Genomic DNA, 8,844 nt, shown 5'->3' with positions numbered 1-8,844 from the left:
TGTCTACAAACACACTTACGCTTCCTTCATCCCAAAAGACAACAAAATAAAAACCCCTCACTTGATTCAACCTTGCATACTAGTGATCATCTTTTTATCTCTCATCTCTTGATAGATAAATTCCTTGAAGAAGTATTTACAATCTAAGCCTTCACTTCCTCTCCTCTCTCTGTAAATCTGGCTTCTGAGCACGTTATACAATTGAAACTGCTCTCTAGGGGCAGCTAGGTGGTGCAGTGGATAGAGCACCAGCCCTGAAGTCAGGAGGACCTGAGTTCAAATGTGGTCCCAGACCAAACATTTGACACTTACTAGCTGTGTGACCCTGGGCAAGTCACTTAACCCCAATTGCCAAAAAAGAAACTGCTCTCTTCAAAGTTGCAAATGATCTCTAAATTGCCAAATCTAATGGCTTTTTATCAATCCTCAGCCTTTTTGACCCTCTGCAGCCTTTGGTATTGTCAATCCCCCTCTTGTCCTGGACAGTCTCCCTTCTCTCCTGGTTCTTCTTCTACCCGTCTGATCGCTTTTCAGTCTCCTTTGCTAAATTTTTCTCCAGGTCATCCCCACTAACGGTGGGTGTCTCCCAAAGGCTGAGAAAGAGAACAAAGCTAGGCACAGTCTAAATACAATCTGAATTTTAGAAAAGCTGATTTTAGAGTTCAGAGGAAGAATAGATAGATCCCCACAAACTAAAATTCTTCAGGAGAAGTCAACCCTGGAGGAACAGGAAACTCTCAAGAACAAAATTCTATAAACACAAAGGTAACGAATTCTACTGAGAAGTCAAAATGGGAGTTGTCTGGGGGAAGAAAAAGCTCTGGAGGTAGAAGGGAGTCACCATCCAACTTAGATTCTTTGAAAGATACATACCAGAAATAGGAGCAAGGATGGTCATATCACGATGACATTTTATTAATGATTAGGATAAAGGTTTAGATGGCACACTCAATCAATTTGCAGATGACCCAAAGCTGGATAGGGATGGATAAAGTTAGTAATGTGATCTTGGGCTGTATTGACAAGGATTCTAGGAATAAGAAAGTGATAGCCCTTGTATTCTGACCTGGTCAGCACATAAATTGGAGGATTATATTCACTTCTAGGCTCCATAGTTTAGAAAGACATCAGTATTCTGGAAGGCATCCAGAAGAAGGCTTGGGAAGTGGCTTGAGACCGTATTGCAGGAGTTTGAGATAAAGCAGCTGGGAGGATGGTTAACCTGGAGAGGAGACTTCTGGGGGGACATGATAGCTATGGTCCATAATCTGATGATCTGTCTTGTGGAAGAAAGATTAGGCTTCTTCAGTTTGGTCCCAGAAAACAGAACCAAGAACAATGGGTAGAAGTTGTAAAAAGTCCATTTATATTTGTTATTTGGGAAAAAAATAAAAACTTCCTAAAAATTCGAGCCATTCAATGATAATAGAGTGAGCTGCCCCCAGAGGCTGTAAGTTCCTCTTCATTTGAGTTCTCTGAGCCAGAGTTGTTTGTTGTTGACTCTTTGTGACTCCACTTAGGGTTTTCTTGGCAAAAATACTGGAGTGGTTTGCCATTCCCTTTTCCAGCTCATTTTACAAATGAGGAACTGGGGCAAACAGAATTAAGTGATTTGCCCAGGGTTTTGTAGCTAGTAAGCATCTGAGGCCAGATTTGAACTCAAGAAGATGATTCTTCCTGACTTCAAGCCTGGTACTCTATCCATTGTGCCACCTAGTTGCTAGAGGCTGGATGCCTATTTCTTGTATAAGTTATATGGACATTCCTTTTGGGCAGAGGTTAGACTGGATGTCAACTGAGATCCCTTCCAACCATGCAATGCTGTATTTCTGTGAAATGCACTTAAGTCTTTCTCTGGTGTTTTAATTTTGGCATGGAGGCGACTCTGCATTCTCAAAAGCTATGGCAGCAAAGCCCATATTATTATGAGGGGCATCTATCAGCTTCAACAGATTGCCAAAGGGGTCCATGACATAGAAGAGGTGAAGAACCTGTACCCTAGAGGAAGTCTGAAGACTCCAGCCTATGGACATCCCCAGCTTAGCTTTTCTTCAGTCTACTCCAAACCAAATACTATAGTTCATTTTCCTGTCAACACTGAGGATTCCTGGTCCACACACTCCCCAAAGTCTGTTCCTATATTCTAAGTCTTTAATGGGAGTGAGAGGAAGAGGAAGAGCAACAAAAGCCAGAGGGTGGAGTTTCATTTCTATCAAGTTGAAAAGGTTATGAATGGAGGCCCAGTGATGGAACATATGTATATCACCTCCAATGAACCAGCATAGCTAAATTAAAGAGATCCATTGCCAGCTGATTTCAAAATAGAAGTGCTCTGGCTACAACAAATCTTCAAGAGCCGCTACTCAGTCAGAGAGAAGTTGTCATTTCATTGGTGAAGGAAATACCTGCAATAATTAGATCACAGATCCTCAAAATACTGAAATAAGATGAGGTCTAACATCTCTCAAAGCTCTACCACTTTGTGATTCCTATATCGGCCGGGTGCTATAGTGCAGCAGTTAGTGGAGGGCTTCACTCCAAGTGGTGTTGGGTAGACCCTCTGACCAATGGGAGTGTTCCTTGTAAAAGGTACTCTGACTAGATGCAAATACTGCTCTCTAATTATAGGTCTCGATTGCATTCTTTATGCCTCCTCCACCCATGAAATACCTTATCTTGGGTCCAGAGGAAGAGTTAGAATTAGTACAATAAATATTCAGCTGCAGCCTAATGTTCAGGCATGTTGTCAAGGAGTATGACCCCTGACCCTCAACAAAAGGCATGGACGATAGACCTGTTTGGCAGCAAATACTAAGAGTTCTTTAGAGCAGCTGTCCAAACCGCTCTGCTCCAGGGAAATATCCCGACTATCTTGTTTTTGATGGCTGAGGAATCTGGAGCTTTCTATAGACAACAAGTATAACACAATGAAACCCAGTCAAGGAATTCAAAGACAAACCCTCTTTCAGACCAAGACATTAGTATCATCAGACTTGAACTCTCTGCACCTCTGGCCTTTTGTCACCTTTGCTCTTCCTATCACTCCCATTACAGCCTTAGAATACAGGAACAGGCTCAGGGGAGTGTGTGGAGCAAGAGTCTTCAGTAGTCTTCAGTATTGAGAGGCAAATGAGCTGTAGGATTTGGTCTGAAGAAGAGCTAGGTTAGGAGCTATCCACAGGGCTGGAGCCATCAGGCTCTCTCTAGGGCAGGGGTTCTTCCCTTCCTGTGTCACAGACCTCTTTAGCAGTCTGGTAAAGCTGATGGACATCTTCTCCTAATAATATTTTTTAAATGCATAAAAAATATATAGGACTGCAAAAGAAATCATTTATATTGAAATACAGTTATCAAGGGGCATCTAGGTGGCCGAGTGGATAGAGTGCCAGGCCTGGAGTCAGGAAGACCTGAGTTTAAGTCCAACCTTAGACACTTACTAGCTGTTTGACCCTGGGCAAGTCACTTAACCCTGTTGGCCTCCGTTTCCTCATCCGTAAAAATAAGCTAGAGAAGGAAATGGTGAACCACTCCAGTATCTTTGCCAAGAAAGCCCCAGATGGGGTCATGAAAAGTCTGAAATGACTGAACAAGAACAATACAATTATTAAAAATATTTTTAAAAAAACAAATGCTCAGACCAGCTGATAAGCACTTATGCTCTAAGGTCATCATGTGTAAAAGGCCTTAAGAGTTCATCTCATTACCAGATCATGGAACTAGAGCTGGAAAGGACTTGAGAGGATATCTGGTCCAATTCTCTTCATTCTATAAAGAAGGAGAGGCTTAAGCGAGGTAAGGGGCAGTGATGGCCTTCAGGCCCTGGGCCTCAGCCTCTAGACTTGGAGTTCTTTCTCTGCTACTCCACAAGTTTCTCCAGGATCCCGTAGGACACCCCAGGCATTTTCCAACATCCTACAGAGAACACTGGGCTCCCTTCAAGTTCCCATAGGGGCCACTGAAATCTCCCAATGCCCCAATGCCCACCAGGGTCCCAAAGACAACGCTCATTAGTTTCTCACAAATCCCGGGGAGAAGACTAAGCTCTTATCTCCTGCTCTTAGAAAGTCTGTCCATCTCTTTCTGCCATCTTGTAGCGCTGCCACCATGGTGCACACGAACATCCTAGCAGATGCTCTCAAAAGCATCAACAATGCAGAAAAGCGAGGAAAATGCCAGGTTCTCATTAGGCCATGCTCTGAAGTAATTGTCCGGTTCTTAACTGTGATAATGCAGCATGGTTACATTGGCAAATTTGAGATCATTGATGATCACAGAGCAGGAAAAATTTCTGTGAACCTCACGGGCAGATTAAACAAGTGTGGTGTAATCAGCCCCAGCTTTGATGTACAATTGAAAGATCTGGAAGAGTGGCAGAATAATCTGCTACCATGCCATCAGTTTGGGTTCATTGTGCTTACAATCTGAGCTGGCATCATGGACCATGAAGATGCAAGACAAAAACACACAGGAGGAAAAATCCTGGGATTCTTTTTCTAAGGGTGTAAAACTTACATACAAATAAAAATGCTCCAATGGAAAAAAAAAAAAGCCTGTCCAGAGCCCTGTGTCCTAGGTTTTTGGAGTCCAGTGCCATCTGCAGGGCTGGCCATCCCAAACTCCCCCCTTTCTGTCCCTGGAAGTCCTAGACAACCTTATTCCTCTGGAGACAAGCTACCTTTGGTTATTGCCTCCAACGTTCTTCAGGAAGTGCCTACAATGGCAACAGTATTGGGCCTGAGGGGTTCCAAGAGGGGGACTAACATGACTTGAATGAGGTATATTGTGTCATTCCCTGTCTCTAAATCTTCTTGAGGGTGGGGCATGAAAGGAATACCTATGCTGTAAAGTTGCCAGATGGAATAGGGCACCACCTGGTGTCAAGCTGGGCATGAAACAACCAGTCCCTCAGGCAGACGAGCTAAGGGCTGTTCAACAGGGCCCCTCCCACCATTCCTCTCCCCAGGTGTATGACAGTGGTGGGGAGGACACAGGTATTTGAGCCCACTGATCCTTCTAAAGAGCCTTCCCAGTTTCCTGTCCTCAGGATGATGTAGGCTCCTTGAGGACAGGGGTTGTTTCATTTTTTATCTTTGCGTCTCTAGCACCTAGTGCCACATAGCGGCCAGAGGGCTAGCCTCCACGAAAGAAAGACTTGAGTTCAAGTTCTTCCTCTGACACACACTGACTGCAAGACCCTGGGCGAGTCCTTCTACCCTCTCAGTGCTCTAGACACTTCCTAAAACTACAAGTTACAGAAGAGGTGCCCACCTTTATTGGTAAAGGGAGTTTCCTCACCTTTGAGGTCCTTATTGTCAAATATCATGTAATTACAATAACCAGGATTGACCTCAGACGCTTCCTAGCTGTGTAACCCTGGGATAAGTCACTTAACCCTATTTGCCTCAGTTTCCTCATCTGTCCAATGAGCTGGAGAAGGAAATGGCAAACCACTTCAGTATCTCTGCCAAGAAAACTCCAAATGGGGTCACAAAGAGTTGGACACGACAGAAATGACTGAATGTACAATTAGGAGGTGTGTCAGAGGCAGGATTTAAACTCACTTCCTGTAACTTAAGAGGCAGTGTTTTGGTTTGGTTTGGTTTGTTTTTCCCCTCTGTGGCGTACTTCATCTTTGTCCTCGATCCTCAGGAAGTATTCAAGGACTTCCAAGGTTTATTATTCCTTGCATCAGTCACAAATGTTGGAGAAAACGGAAGGAAAAATAATGAGAGGAATAGGAAGGTACTAGAAAAGCCAGATACTTTGACTAGGCCATTCATTAATATTCCAGGCCCAGTACAGATAATCTTGCTCAGAGTTCATTATCCTGACACAGTTTCCTCCTCCTCACATCCAATACTCATTAACTGTGGTATGGAACCATTTAAAACCTGTTGATCTGGCAGTCCATCACTTATTGTTTACCAATCACCCTGTGTACCTGACACTATGATACTTCCACCCAGCTAGCTTTTTCTATTAATTAAAAATTCCTCTCCTCTTTGGTCACACGGAGTCAGTTAGTAAACACATCCCTTAATTGATAGATGAGGACACTGAGGGCCACAAATGTTAAGTGACTTTTCTAAGGTCACAGAGATAGTAAGGGGTCAAAGCCAAGATTCGAACCCTGCCACTGCCGCCACCACCACCAATGGCCTTCTGACACCCAACTCACACCAAATCCAGAGGCCCTTCCAATGCATAGTGTAAACTTCTTGCTTCCAAGTTTACTAGCAGCTTCAGTCAAGAAAGCAGCAAAAGTAGACCATATAAAATAACTAGGTAGTATTAAAAAAAAAAAAGATGAGAGTGTACCAGCCAAACAGACACAGGAACTATATGCATATAAACACAAAACACCTTTTATACAAAGTTAGATCTAAATTATTGAAGCAATATTTATTGTGCATGGATAAGTAAAGCTAATATAACTTTTAAAATGACAATTTAACCTAATTTATTTATGTGATAGCATCCCGATTAAATTACTAAAAAATTATCTTACTGAATTAGGAAAAAAAAATAACAGGGTTCATTTGGGAGAGCAGAGGGTCAGGAACTTCAAGGAAACCAGAGGAAAGAAAGGAACTAGATTTAGTAGTATCAGACCTTAAACCATATTATAAGGTAAGAACAGTTGTTCTTACAATGGATAATTTTAATTATTTTAAATTAAAATTATCCTGAATAAATAAAACATATATAGCCAAGAATAGAAGGAATACAGAAAAATTGGGGAAAAAAATTCTCACATACAATCTTCCAAATAGAATGTGAATGAGTTGGAATATTGTTGTGGTGTAGGAAATGACGAGCTGGTGGATTTAGAAAAAAAAATAGGAGACTTGGACTTATGAAAAAAGATGTCATCCACCTTTAGAGAAACAGATGACAAGTAGAAGAAAGCAACAAAAGCCAGGAATGAATTGCTTTTGAAGCATCCTCTGATACCTGGTGGTGATTCATTCCTAAAGAAGGGGTCTTTCATACCAAGGATCTTTCCTAAAATCATAGCATCTCAGATGCAAAAGGAACCTTAGCGACTGCCCTTGCCAATATCAGTCTTAGCATCAATCTCCACACCCAGCCTCTCTCTGAAGAAATTACACCGCAATCCCTACCATCTCCACTCCTCCCCTCTACCTGAGATGGATGAAAATTTATTTACACAGTTTATTTTCCAATTAATTTGTATAGTTTATTTAGTTTATTATTTGAATTGGGGGAGGGAAATGGAGCCTTCAAAATTGCCTTCTTCATCTCCTGCATTTTACCTATTCCATTACCAAATAGCTTTAATTGTTAGGAATGATTCCTTATATTCATCTGAAACCTATTTCCCTATATAACTTCCACATATTGGCCATGGTTTGCTCCTCTGGGGCCAAGCAGGATTAGACTAATATTTCTTCCAGAGGGCAGCCTTTCAAATTTTTTTAAACTATCAATCTCCCTCCAACTCAAGTCTTTTCTTATGTAGGCTAAATATCCCCAGTTTCTTTATGTGATTCTAACATGATATAGTAGACTTAGAACAGACTTGATAGGATTGCAGTACTACACATTTCCCAGATCGAGACAGCACTGAAAAAGAAAGGCTCCCTCTGTCCCATTGAGAGATATCCTTCCCCCAAAGCTTCCTGCCGTGGCCCTTTTGCTGCTGGGGATCCCTGTTGTCTTTGAGGAGGACTTCCCAATGTTTATGCCACCTATAGGCTGGGGTCTTTATATTTGAGGCTGACATGATTTTTCCACAAGTTCATCTTCTCCTTGTCAGGGTTTTCTTCTGTGCCATGGGAAATGTCAGAATGGGAGAAGAATTGAACAGCTAGGATTAGATGTAGTAATACTTGGCATCTTGGCACACACTTACCCACCCCATCCTGTGGCAAGGTCAAAGTTGGATTCCATCACGATCCCCTATTAGCATGCATAATTCATACAGATGATACAATTGAGAGGCAATGTGTCAGGGGCATACCACACGTCCTCTCACTCCACTTACCTGCTTGTTAGTGTGACAGGTTAGGGTGGAGGATGCCTGGAATCCTTTGGAAAGTCTGCTACTGCCAGCTTGCGAGGCGCTGGTGGGAACAAGTAAGGTCCTTCTGGGTGTCCTAATATCTGCCTTTTGGGCTCTTTTGTCCCTGGGCTGGGCTTTAGGAAGCACGCTCAGTGGCTTATCATGTAGGTAGAAACCTTTCAAAGAAGGTAAAATGGGAAAATCTTCCTGACATTTCCCCTACCATTCCATTTGACCCCCTCTGGGGACTTACACCTTGACTTTCCATGGAGATCACCGACAATAGGCCCAAGATGTTTATTCACCCAAGACGTGATCTTCTTTCCCACACACATCTTGCTGTTAAAATGATGGATTGAGGGTGGGGGGATTTACGTGGCGATGCCATTCCAACCATGGCAAACCCTGACCAGAATGGAAGAAAGGCCAGGATGTCATTCCATATCCCTTTCTTCCCCTTCCTCTCTCTCCCTGGGCTTCAATACTTATCAGCAATCAGGAATATCTGAAGACTTGGTAAGAGCTATTGAAGCAAGAGAGAGAAAAGTATCTAACACTTCCATTAACTTTCAGAAATTTAGTCAAGATTTAGTCAGGAAGAGTTTACTTAGAGTGAACAGTATTGGGGAGGGGCAGCTGGGTGGTTCAGCGGATAAAGTAACTGGCCCTGGAGTCAGAAGGACCAAAGGTTCAAATTCAGCCTTAGATACTTACTACCTGTGTGACCCTGGGCAAGTCACTTAACCCCAATTGCCTCAAGAAAGAGAGAAAGAGGTTTAGATTCTTAGAATCTAGCCACTGCTCACTCATGTTTAGAC

The 8,844-nt window shown here is 42.6% G+C and overlaps 1 pseudogene; it reads left to right on the top strand.

Moving 5' to 3' along the window:
- Positions 1-4,104: 4,104 nt before the first annotated feature.
- Positions 4,105-4,425, top strand: LOC114042737 (annotated as a pseudogene).
- Positions 4,426-8,844: the final 4,419 nt, after the last annotated feature.

This window comes from Vombatus ursinus, unplaced genomic scaffold (genome assembly GCF_900497805.2).
Source record: "Vombatus ursinus unplaced genomic scaffold, bare-nosed wombat genome assembly UNPS02014768.1, whole genome shotgun sequence".
Taxonomy (NCBI): domain Eukaryota; kingdom Metazoa; phylum Chordata; class Mammalia; order Diprotodontia; family Vombatidae; genus Vombatus; species Vombatus ursinus.
Note: the sequence above shows the minus strand (reverse complement) of the source record. Positions and strands in the feature narration are given on the sequence as shown.